This window comes from Octopus sinensis, linkage group LG10 (genome assembly GCF_006345805.1).
Source record: "Octopus sinensis linkage group LG10, ASM634580v1, whole genome shotgun sequence".
Taxonomy (NCBI): domain Eukaryota; kingdom Metazoa; phylum Mollusca; class Cephalopoda; order Octopoda; family Octopodidae; genus Octopus; species Octopus sinensis.
Genome location: NC_043006.1, coordinates 60,874,323 through 60,888,273, shown reverse-complemented (window position 1 = coordinate 60,888,273; position 13,951 = coordinate 60,874,323).

Here is a 13,951-nt window from a genome sequence, read left to right as displayed (position 1 = left end):
AAGATGTCTGGAGAACTCATACGTATTTTAGCTGATGAGTACGGGACACTTTTATCTGCTGCAATTTTTGCAACTTGTAATAAAGCCTGTCTTTGTATGAAACAATTGTACTAAAAACTAATCCATTCTTGTTGCTTCTTTCTCGTTTATAATCACCCCACATTACTGTATGGTTAACACCATATAGTTTTTCTGGTGCATCTAAGTTAAGTACCACATTCAAGTAAATTCACTGGAATTTACTTGAATCTTAATTGCTTTGATTATATATATATGTATATATATATATATATATATATATATATGGCGGTGCCCCAGCATGGCCACAGCTCATGAGCTGAAACTAGAATCAATCAATCAATCATATATATATATATATATATATATAGGAAAACTTGAAAAGGGAGAGAAACAGTTAAGATGTTATTAAATCATGATTTATATCTTCATATCATCGAGACATGTCGATTCTATGAAGATATAAATGATTTATAAATGTCTCCTTTTTCAAGTTTTCCTATTTTCGCCTAAATACATCTCGTTTAATCCCGGAATCAAATCCCACGCAAGTGTGACCATTGTTTCCTAGGATAGTTAAGCAGCATGTAGCTAGGTTGTAACTATTCCCCTGGATCTTTCCTATAAATTGTTAGGCCTGATGTACAGAACTGAATATTGAGAAAGAAGTAGTCAGAATTTGGGAAAAAAAAACCTTTTATTTTTTCAATATCATTAGAGCTTTCGTTCCACTCTAGAACTTGTCAAATACAATCTTGTGAATGTACAAACAGCTTCTTCATTTATATAAAACAAATGTTTTTTGGGAAGATGGGTTGTTTACAAGAGAACATAGTTTTTTTGTTTTTTTGCGGAGGTGAGGTTCCAAGACAATGGAGATGGATAGATGGATATATTGGTAGGTAGATAGGCAGATATATATTATACACTATCACACACACCCGTATATATGTCTATATATATATATATATATATATATATATATATATAGGAGATAAATAAAAATATATGCATACATACAAACATATATGTACGTACCTACATCTACATGTATATATACATGCATATATAAATAATTATACGGAAGTACAGGACATCACGATAAGACGTAGAAACAGAAAAAGCCAAAAAACAAAAAACAAGAAAACGGAAAACGAAAACCAAATACAGGACAGGTTACACAAGGACAAAACCCCCGTCATCAGCTGTCGCTAGAGGAGTCAGGCATGTTTCGAAGGCATAACAGAACACTAATCCAATAGGCCTTCCTGCGAGAGAATTAAAATAAAATTTCAAGCAGCGGGGCACAATGAGTACGAACACAAACAAGACGTAACAATAAGACTGCAAAATTAAAATACATGTACAAAAACAAACACAAGAGGACGAACGAAAAAGCCTTTTTTCTGGCATAGACAAACAATAACACTGCAAAAATAAAAATACATGTACAAAAAGTACAATTAGTTACAAAACGAGAAAATAACAAGAATACTATACAGGAAATTAACCACACAAGGGGACGAACGAAGAAGCCTTTTTGCTGGCAAGGACGAAAGTGTAGTAGCAGCGCGTGGAGGCAGTCTTTTCAATAGTGGTAACCACGTGTAAAGGAATTTTACATATATATATAGAGAATTTTATATATATATATATATAGAGAGAGAGAGAGATGTGTGGAGAGTAAGAGAGAGAAGGGCAATCCACCTTCCTATTCACCATTTCATTTATTTATTTAATTATTTTTTCCTTTTACCATTGTATTGGAATGAATTCAAGGATGGCGACCTCTTCAGAAAAATAAATAAAAATAAAAATGAAAAATAAAAATAAAACAGGTGTGGTTTGATCATCACTTACGATCCCTCTCCTGTTTTACTTCTTTTTTCTTTCCTTCTTCCTTCCTTTTTTCCCCCTTTTCTTGCTTTTTCTCTTGTTTGAGTTATATTTAGAATATAGCCCTTCTAAACATTCATTTTGGGAGTGTAGTACTGCGTGAAAATACATTAGTATGATATTTGCAAATTAACAATTTGAAAAATCAATCGGTAAATATATTAAGACATATATATATTATATATATATATATATTATATATATATATTATATATATTATATATATATATATATATATAATATATATATATATAAGTAATTAAACCTTAATATCATGAATAGCGAAAGCGAAAGCGGTCGAAATATTAAAAGTTATATTAAAACTTTGTAAAGTGTGTGCATTTTCCTTTTTTAAATTCTTATATATTTATTACAACTCACCACGTGGGGATAATCGAAACTTCACCTTTTCTGTTACTACTACTATATATATATATATATGTATGTATGCAAGTATGTATGTATATATACACACACACACATACATACATGTATATATACGTAAAGCTAGAACATCCCAATGCTATACAGATATGTCTGAACATTTGTAGAGATGAGCCTCATTTGCAATAAAGAATTCAAATTCCCCACCTCACCTTAAAACATTCTATTTTAGGGAGTATTCCTTGATGAAGTGTGTGTATGTGTGCATGATTCTCTGCGTGCGTATGTGTGTGTGTATGTGTGTGTGTGGTTGGGAATATGTCCGTGTTTATACTGTGTAACTTCGATCACGCCTCTTTCAATTCCATGATTTTGCATTAGAGAACATTAGTATAACACTTACAAAACGTACTATCTCTGCTTTTCTTTCAAGCATTAAACTTTGGAGAGAATTTTTTTATGAAATGTAGTTCCATTGCTTTTCGGTATTGTGGATCGTCCCGTACAAGTTTTCAAAAGGGAAATATTTTGAAAATTTCGTCGGCGCATATTTCCAGATGCTTACTTAATAGAATCTTGCTTAATACTTCTTGTCGGATATATTGCCTGTGGATTCTTGCACGTTGGCAGAGGGAATTATTTGTTTCACCAATGTAATTGCCTTTGCAGTTTGGACAGGTAATGCAGTATATGAGGTTTTGTGTTTTGTTGTTCATATCTGCATTCATTTTGAGAAGGGATCCACTCTTGAATTTTATGTGGGAACCACTTTCCAAGTATTTGAAGCTGTTGATATTGTAGCATGTTCCACATCTCGTATTTCCACAGTCTTTTACTAAGAATTCTGATTCATTCTCTGATTTGAATTCTGCTCTTGTGAGGTGTTTTTAAAGATTTTTTCGTTGGCGTCTGCTATTCCGTAAGGTGTATTTTCAATCAGAGTTTTCATTTTGGGGCTTTGTAGGAGTTTAAGTTCGATTATATGGGGTGAAAAATGTTGGTTATTCCAGGAGTGTGAGTTAATGAACTGAATCGTGTCTTCATTAACTTTTTCCTTAGGTGTCCGTAGTTGCGTGATGTTCAGTTTCATCGCCTTTTTATCCCCTCATTAATTAATACTCTGGAGTATTTCTGCATTGTGAGGAAGCCTTTGATCTCGTTGAGTCGGATTTCACGTATTTTGGGGTCAGTTACTATAGCACAGATGCGTCTTACCCTGCAGTATGAGATATTTCTTTTGATGTGTGATGGATAGCAACAGTAGAAATTTGAATATTGGTGTGTGTCAGTTTTTTGTAAAATATGTCTGTTGTGACTGTAGAGTTCTGTATTTTTATGTGGATATCCAGGAATGGTAGTTTATTGCAACTGGATTCTGTCGTGAATTTGATGGATGGGTGAAGTGTGTTCAGTATATTGTTAAATATATTCAGATCTTCATTCAATTTGCCCCAGAAGATGAAGCAATCATCAAGGAAACGTTTCCACTTTTTAATAATATATTTTGGTATTTTCTCCCTAAAAAAGGAATTGTGTTACCATGTCTCCATTCTCTGATCTCGGCATTCTGGTTTGCGTGTAGATGGGAGGACGGTTCATGTCTTTTATACGAATTCCGTTGGTTATAAGTTTTGTTTTCTTCCCATCTTCCTTGCTTTTTTCGCCATTCAGGATATATAGGATTTTTGGTCGTAAATCGTGAGTTGCTTGAGTTATCATGATGATTATTATTCCTATTATAGTACCTGTGCTGTCTGTATTTTATTTGTTTTTCTTCCCATGTATTCATCCATCTGGGGTACATGTTGTTTGTTTTTCATGTCTGTTTTCCTTTTCATTTACCCATCTATGGTGTTTGGACTTTTGGTTTGATGGCTGTCTTCTATATTTCATTTGTTGGCTATTTGCAGCGTTATGTATTGTAGAATATGTGTTTCTAGTCTTACTTGGGGTGAGATGGAGGCCATTTCCGCGTATGTTCTCAGGTAATTAGAGGTCGGTACCTCAGTTCGGTTCCTCTGGGGTTAGTGTCTATGTTTCTTTTCAATTTCCTCGTATTTGTTTGTTGTTGTGGTTTCGTGTTCATAATGGATTTGTCTCCATAGATTTTGTCATAGTTAGTGAACCACTTTTGTTGTTTTTCCCACATTTTTATGGATTCTTTCTTCCTGCTTTGCGTCTTCTTTCCATAGTTTTTGCAGTTTTTCATGACATTGATTGTCGCTCCGCTCAGCAATTTAAGCAAAATTAACTGCGTCAATATTTTTCACTTTTTCTTCATGTCTTCTTTTTCGCAATTGTAGAAGAGCGATTTCTGTTTCCAATCGGCATAGAGCTAAATTCGCATGTATCATTGTCTCTTCCAGTGATTCATTTCCTATTTCTCTAATACGAAATTTTCTGGGTAGGATTGGGCTTTCTTTGCTTCGCCAATTCTGGTAGGTGTTTATTATATTGTTGCATCGAATGCTCTTCCAATATGCATGCTTTCTTTGATTCAGGAGTTTCTTCCAGAGATATGGTTTCAAGGTATAATGTTGTTGTAGTTCCAGAGATGTGGTTTCAAGTGACTTTGTTCTTACTACTGTCTTGCTGCTTGTCTCAGTTGTTGGAGCACCTTCTGTATGGTTATCAATCACAGTTCTATCTGTATTCGTGACGATTGCATCCAGTCTTGAAATAAGTAAATTTAACTTACTAGATATATGTGTGAGAAGTTCTTCTGTACTTTTGGTGTTTCTCGGGTATGAGTTTGATTGTTTTCCATTCATTCTGGCGTCTTGTACATCGAAGATGATATATATAGAGTGTTATGTGTGATGTACAGAATTGAATATTGAGAAAATTCGTCAGAATTTTGGGAAGAAATCCTTTTATTTTTTCATTATTATTAGCGCTTTCGTTATTCTCTAGAACTTGTCAAATACAATCTTGTGAACGTACAAACAGCTTGTTCATTTATATAAAACGTTTTGTTTAGCAGAGAACATTGATTTTGTTTTTTTAGCTTCCAGGACAATGGAGATGGATAGGTAGATAGATAGATAGATAGATAGATAGATAGATAGATAGATAGATAGACAGACAGACAGACAGACAGACAGACAGATAGATAGATAGATAGATAGATAGATAGATAGATAGATAGACAGACAGACAGACAGACAGACAGACAGACAGATAGATAGATAGATAGATAGATAGATAGATAGATAGATAGATAGATAGATAGATGATAGATAGATAGGCAGATAGACAAATGGGTAAGGTGTAAGAGAGAGAGAAGGGGTATCCACATTCCTATTCCCCATTCATTTATTCATTTAATTACTTTTTCCTTTTACCATTGTATTGGAATGCGTTTAAGAATGACCTCTTCAAAAAAATACATAAAAAATTAAAAACATAAAATAAAAATTATATATATAAGGTACAATGCTCGGTGTTTAGAACGTCTGGCTCCCACTATTGAGGTAGTGAGTAGTGAGTTCGATTCCTGGACCGGGCTCTGTGTTGTGTTCTTGAACACATTTCACAACGTTCCAGTTCACTCAGCTGTAGAAATGAGTTGCGATATCACTGGTACCAGGCTGTGTTGGCTTTTACCTTTCTCTTGGATAATATTGGTTGCGTCTAGAGGGGAGGTTTGTACATGTGGCTGACTGCTGGCGCAGAGTGTAAGCTTCTAGGTGCAATCCTATTGTCATTCATGACCAAAGGAGGTCTTTAACCTTTATATATATATATGTATGTGTGTGTGTGTGTGTGTGTGCGTGTGTGTTCGTGTTCCCAGGTTAAACTGAACATATCTTACGTAAGACGTCGAACATAAAAGTATTTATTTCTTTACTACCCACAAGGGGCTAAACACAGAGGGGACAAACAAGGACAGACAAATGGATTAAGTCGATTACATTGACCCAAGTGCATAACTGGTACTTATTTAATCGACCCTGAAAGGATGAAAGGCAAAGTCGACCTCGGCGGAATTTGAACCCAGAACGTAACGGCAGACGAAGTGCGGCTACGTATTTCGCCCGGCGTGCTAACGTTTCTGCCAGCTCGCCGACTTCGTCGAACATAAAGATGTTGCTTAGCTTTTCCTCAGATCTAGTTACCTATGATTGTTTGCATAACTCCCTTACGATGATGCAAAGAACTGCTAGCCATTAGTCATGTATAATATGTTAAGCTTAGCTTGGAAAGAGCAACCTACCCCATAATGTTCCGGCACATAGCTATTACTGTATTATTAGTTTCAATTTGTAATTATTTAGAACATAATTTTATGTAATGGTATGAGATTGTAATTTCAGCAACATAAAAGCTCTTGCATCTTCACAGAAATAAATGTACTTTGTAATTAAAGCCTGTTTTTTTCCCCATCATGTTTTGTCTAATTATAAGTATACAGTGTTTCCCCACAAAAAAAATGTAGTGTATGTAGGATACACACTTTAACAGCTAGTACTACACTTTATTTTTACATTTAGCTCATTAGAAATATTTAAGGGAGTCAAGCGAAGCATTGAACACAGGAAATTTATTCTAAAGGGCTTCTTCACGCTTGAAAATTCAATCGAATTTGTAATTTGCTATCAAAACAGTTCAAATGGTGTTTCAAACAGATCTACCTGCGTGACTTACAATCGAATTTGTGATGGAACTGTTCAGAATGTCCACGGAAAACGTATCAGGAGGCCTCGGACGTCAACAAACAAGAATTGATACTAGATATTTATGGGTGCAATTCAAGAAAATTTATCCGGCATGCGAGTCGTGAGATAAGAATTTCAAAATCATGTGACCATCACATTTTGAAGCTTTGTCAGTGGAAAAGTTCCATTCCAAAAATAATCCATGGTTTCAATGAAAATGATCCGGACCTACGATTGGAATCTCGCGAGGCATACTTGTTAAACTGAACATATCTTACGTAAGACGTCGAACATAAAAGTATTTATTTCTTTACTACCCACAAGGGGCTAAACACAGAGGGGACAAACAAGGACAGACAAATGGATTAAGTCGATTACATTGACCCAAGTGCATAACTGGTACTTATTTAATCGACCCTGAAAGGATGAAAGGCAAAGTCGACCTCGGCGGAATTTGAACCCAGAACGTAACGGCAGACGAAGTGCGGCTACGTATTTCGCCCGGCGTGCTAACGTTTCTGCCAGCTCGCCGACTTCGTCGAACATAAAGATATTGCTTAGCTTTTCCTCAGATCTAGTTACCTATGATTGTTTGCATAACTCCCTTACGATGATGCAAAGAACTGCTAGCCATTAGTCATGTATAATATGTTAAGCTTAGCTTGGAAAGAGCAACCTACCCCATAATGTTCCGGCACATAGCTATTACTGTATTATTAGTTTCAATTTGTAATTATTTAGAACATAATTTTATGTAATGGTATGAGATTGTAATTTCAGCAACATAAAATCTCTTGCATCTTCACAGAAATAAATGTACTTTGTAATTAAAGCCTGTTTTTTTCCCCATCATGTTTTGTCTAATTATAAGTATACAGTGTTTCCCCACAAAAAAAATGTAGCGTATGTAGGATACACACTTTAACAGCTAGTACTACACTTTATTTTTACATTTAGCTCATTAGAAATATTTAAGGGAGTCAAGCGAAGCATTGAACACAGGAAATTTATTCTAAAGGGCTTCTTCACGCTTGAAAATTCAATCGAATTTGTAATTTGCTATCAAACAGTTCAAATGGTGTTTCAAACAGATCTACCTGCGTGACTTACAATCGAATTTGTGATGGAACTGTTCAGAATGTCCACGGAAAACGTATCAGGAGGCCTCGGACGTCAACAAACAAGAATTGATACTAGATATTTATGGGTGCAATTCAAGAAAATTTATCCGGCATGCGAGTCGTGAGATAAGAATTTCAAAATCATGTGACCATCACATTTTGAAGCTTTGTCAGTGGAAAAGTTCCATTCCAAAAATAATCCATGGTTTCAATGAAAATGATCCGGACCTACGATTGGAATCTCGCGAGGCATACTTGTTTAATTGCGTAGATGTACACTTTCTAGCAAAGATTGCTTGAAGCGATGAGGTTACATTTAGACTAAATTATACAATGAATCACCACATTTGGTTTCAGCGTGGTGCAGCTTATCGCCGGATAACTATTAATGAACAACCTTGTGTACATGTGTGTGTGTTCTTATTTATGCACTGCTGGTGTTTTGCATTTACTTAGTTTTCTAGTTGTTCAGTTTGGCCAAAATACTAATACATTATCGAGTTTTCAATTCTCGATTTTTGCATTACTATTTTTCGCCAGAAGAAACATGCCGGTGGAGAACACTGCATGGCAGCCGTCCAAAATACCACCTTCGTTTAAATAGTTATGCGTCACAGAATGTATCGAATATTTTTCTCATATTTATAGAGTAAACTGCAAGGTGTGTATGTGACTGCATGTTTGTGAGTGCGTACTTGTGTGCATGTGAAAGTGCGGGGGTGCGGATGTAAAGAGAGACACACAGAGAGAATGTTTTTCTCACCGATGTTCATTTTATTTTCCTCTTCTAACTTCACTTTTAATACACTCATGATTAATGTATTTCATTTCTGTGATTCATCCGTCAAATTTGTATGATATTCGGAAATTAAAGTTTATTTGGCGAGAACCCATATCTAAATTCACAAGTAATTAGTTGCTAATTGGCTCTTGAAGTTTATCTTCATGAAATATAACGTCTACGATATAATTTACGTCTGAAACCAGTGATTCTCCGATTAGAAGGCAGCTAAAATTTTGATCAAAATTACTATATTTCTCTGATGCATTTCACTTCAATTAGTCATCCCATAAATGTAAAAAGGCCGAATTACCAAGTTACAATATATCGATTATAATATGGATGTATTGAATTCTATATTACTAATAAATTATTTCAATATTACTATGATATAAAAGTTACGTCTTATGATCAGTAGCTTATTGCTAATTTAAGCTTAATTATCAGTTCTATGCTGGTATTTCTCGTAAACTTTCAGACAGAAAAAATAGCACCATTTTCACGTATACATTGTTACAAAATATTTAGCATTGGAGTTAACTAACGTACAGTAATGATTATATTCAAATATCATGAATATATATTTCTTTACTACCCACAAAGGGCTAAACACAGAGAGGACAAACAAGGACAGACAAACGGGTTAAGTCGATTACATCGGCTCCAGTGCGTAACTGGTACTTAATTTATCGACCCCGAAAGGATGAAAGCAAAGTCGACCTCAGCGGAATTTGAACCCAGAACGTAACGGCAGACGAAATACGGCTACGCATTTCGCCCGGCGTGCTAACGTTTCTGCCAGCTCGCCGCCTTAAATATCATGAATATAATTCTGCAATGCACTTGTGATTATGTTGTATTCAAACTCCACCACCATTTTAGTGTGCAACGTGTTTTTTGTTTAGCAAATGATCGCTGTAAGGACATTATAGGACACAATAAATGCTTTCAATCCTTTATTTTAATATAAAATGTAGCAGCAATGTGGTAAGCTGGCTAAATAGTTAACATCCCGGGGGAAATGCTTAGCGGCATTTCCTCCGTCTCGACATTCTGAGTTCAAATGCTGCCGGGGCCGACTTTGACTTTCAACCTTTCGTTGTCGATAAAATAGATAACAGCTGAATACTGGGGTCGATGTAACAGACCTATCCTTCCCCTAAAAGATTACTGGCTTAATGCGAAAATTTGAAACCAATATTAAAATGTAAGACGGAAGGCAGCAAGCTAGCAGAATCATTACCGTGCCGGATAAAATGCTCAGCGGCATTTTTCCGACTTTACACTCTGAGTTCCATTGCAGCCGGGGCCGACTTTGCCTTTTATCTTTACAGGATCGACAAAATACAAATCAATTGAACACTGGGATTGATGTAATTGACTTACTGGCCTTGTAATTTACTCCCCGAAATTGCTGGCCCTGTGCCAAAAAATGAAATTAATATTAAATGCAACGCAAATCTCTTTGGACAAAATCCACCTTCAAAATTTGTTCTACTACATATATCTGGTTTTCACGGGGTACTTTACATCCATATTCTATTTCTATACATTTTAAGGATAGGTTTACAGCAATGACTGAACAATTATTTTTTTTTTAAGCAAACGTTTTACAATATTATTTTTTTACGAATTCTATTTTAATGAAATGTGTGAAATACTATTAAATAGTACACCATTCGTTGGAAATTTAAGTTACGAATTGCTCCTCACCTCATTAGAACTATTATTTAACATTATCTGAGATCTGCGAATGATGGAATGGAAAATTGATGAATAAAATATCCGTTCGACACTGTTTTGTTATCGTAACCGAGGGTCGGATAGAGTGAAGACTGCAGCTGCCTATCATTCAATAAATATTGATTATATTGGTCCCAGTTGAGATGATCTATATCTGATCTGCAATAAAAAAAAACATGTTCCAGCTGGGAAGATGACGTGGTATATCAAAGAATAATTCATCCAACATGCCCGTTATTTTTTCTTACAATTGACAGTGGTTGATACTCTGGGGTTCAATCTCAATGCATTCAGTGTTTTTTTTTTTTGGCTCATAGTGCAGTGATAGTAAACAATTACTTCAGAATATACAACGTTATTGTGTGTGTGTGTGTTTGTGTGTGTGTGTGTGTGTGTGTATGTGTGTGTGTGTGTGTGTGTGTGTGTGTGTGTGTGTGTGTGTGTGTGTGTGCGCGCGTGTGTGAACTATATACACGGACTGGATGTTAATATGTTATAAAAGCCACCGTGTGATTCGCTTCGATAACATTCTGTAATGAAAATGAGACAGCAGTATTGTAAATTTACTTAATCCTCAATATCCGAGCTATTTACAATTCAAATTGTAATTTAGAAAAGGCATCTATAAAAATAAATATAAGAAAATGAATAAACAAGTACCAAAAACAATGACGATAATAGCTTTGCCTTTTAATGCAAGAAGACATCTTAGTTTTGTAGTTTACATTAATTTTACATCTAGATTCAAACCAGGTAAAATGTAATTTGAAAAAAGCTTAATGAAGGAATCAAGAGCAAAATGTCGACTACAGAGACAACTATTTCCAGAAATAGTAAAGGAAATGTTATATGATAAAACTGATTACCATTTCAGTTACTACTGTTAAATGTTGCAAACAAAGCGAACCGAAATGGCTCTAAATATGATTTAACAAAAACGAAAATTAAATTTTCATGTGAGGAAAGAAATAATGTTTTCAGCACAAGTTTCAACGAAAATGAAATAAAAATTCCAGTTATAAATTGTATCTAAAGAAAGCACTCATGTTCATGAGTCCCCATTCTAATGCTATCATATACAATTATATAGCGGTTGGAACCAGTCTTTCTTAAGAGTTAAGAGTTATAATTGAAAGTGTCATCGATGGATGCAGCAAAGTATCAATCCAAACTGTGATCCAGTATGAATTTTTACACTTCTGGGTGTATAGGCGTGTTTATATAAATGTATGTGACCTTTAGAGAATGGAATAGCTGCAGTAATTCCTCACAGTTATTTGTGTTCCATTATCTATTGTCAACAATGGCAAGATATACAGACGAAGTAGTAAAGATACTAAGATTCCTTGTCAGGAAGAGTGAGATTGGGGTGTAGATTGGGGATCTTGCCAAATGTATTCCAACCGCTTGAAATTTTTTAAATTACCAAACGATTATTTATTTAAAAATGCAGTTCTGACGTAGTTCTGCATGCTGAGGACGAAAATCACATTCATTTTTCTAGAATTTAATACTAAATTACAAGCTTTGTAGGTTATGTAATTAAGCCAAACATTTTTTGCAGACATGTTGGGAACTGTTGCTTTTCAGGGAAATCAAGAACGATAGATATGACAACGAAGACGAAACCTTTAACTAGGCTGTCAACTTGCAAGAAATAGGAGCCAAATCTTCCTTTAAATACACCATAACTTATACAAAACAGGAATGATGACATGTTATATGACGTAGTTTGTATTAATAGCAAATACGTGCTCAGTGCTATGTTTGTGATTACATATAATTCATAAATTTAGTGTCACTGTGAATTTTGAACCACATTACGATGTATTGAGGCTCTAATCAGGAATTTTTAAAAATCCAGTGCCCCCAACTACGTTAGACAACGTGTCGTCTTTTCTGTTTTAAGATGTTGTGGTATAGTTTCAGGAAGATTCGACCGCTGTTTCTAGTTGGTCATTAAACGAAGTAAGGTTTCATCTTCCTTATCTTAGCTGATATCCATGACAACAGAAATTTCCGACTTCCTACATGTTTGCAACGAACGCATTTCATTGGATATGCTTGTAAATATTATCAAAAATTGTTTTGGTCATCAGCATACAAAACTACATAAGAACTACAGTTTTTGAAAATATTCTCATAAAATTTGAAAAACCTCAAGTGGTTTCAGGAAATTTTAGAAGATCTTTGATAGGTACCCGTAGCAGAAGGGGATAGTTTCTAAAGTTAAAAGGGAAATACAAGTAAAAAAGTTACATGAAATAAATCAAGGTAAATCCATTTAATTAAATAGATATAGTTAGGCGCATGTACGTCTTTATGGTAAGTAGTTTGCTTCCAACCACATGGTTCAAGGTTTAATCCCATAGTGTGGCAACTTGTTCGAGTGTCTTCTACAATTCCTCCAGGTAAACAAAGACTTGTGGTGGACAACAACTAAAATAAACCTGTTGTCCTTGTGTGTGTGTGTGTGTGTGTGCGGTTTTGTGTGTGTGTGTGTGTGTGTGGTTGTGTGCGTCACCACATCACCACATCACAACTGCTGTTGGTTTGCTTACTTAGACCGATAGAATAGGTACAAGACTTAAATAATAATCACTGAGGTCCCTTCGCTCAATTAAAATTCTTCTAAGCAGTGAACAAGCATTTTAATGACTGAACCGTTTGAATATATAAATAAATAAATGTATAGTGGTTTTTAAATTGGATGTGTAGATCAGTAAAGAACGGAAAAGAGTTGAGATGTAAAGGAGAAGCGCAGGTTAAAGATACTAGTTGTGGACAAAAAAATTGAAATGGCAGTATTGTATCCACTGGGATTGGCATTTGAAAATAATCTTGGTGTGATGTTGACAGATTTAATTGAAAGAAAAAGAAGCGACAATAATTGAAACGTATTGATGTGCTTGACTTAACAAAGAATTGTCAGTGGGATGGCCACAGGATTGGCTTACAGACATACACACAAACGCGAGCCACTTAGCGTTTTAAACAAATACATTTCCTCAGTGTAGACCAAAGATAATAAATTTTAAAAATATATAAGCAAAAACCAAGAATAATTTTTTTAAAATAATGGATAACTGATAAGCAGCCTGTACTATAATGCATAAAGCTAAACGTAAAAATGTACCAAACGGGAGAGGAGGTGGGCTTAAGAAACAAAACTCTAACAAGGATAGAATACAATAAAGTCAATGTATTGAGAATACTACTACTACAAATACTATCACTATTAACCAGAAAATTGCAGCAAAGCTGCGTGATACTTGTGTCATACGTGGCATGCAGACCATCATATATTGTGCTTCATTCCTTGCTTCAGTTTTAATTTGTCATACGCATTG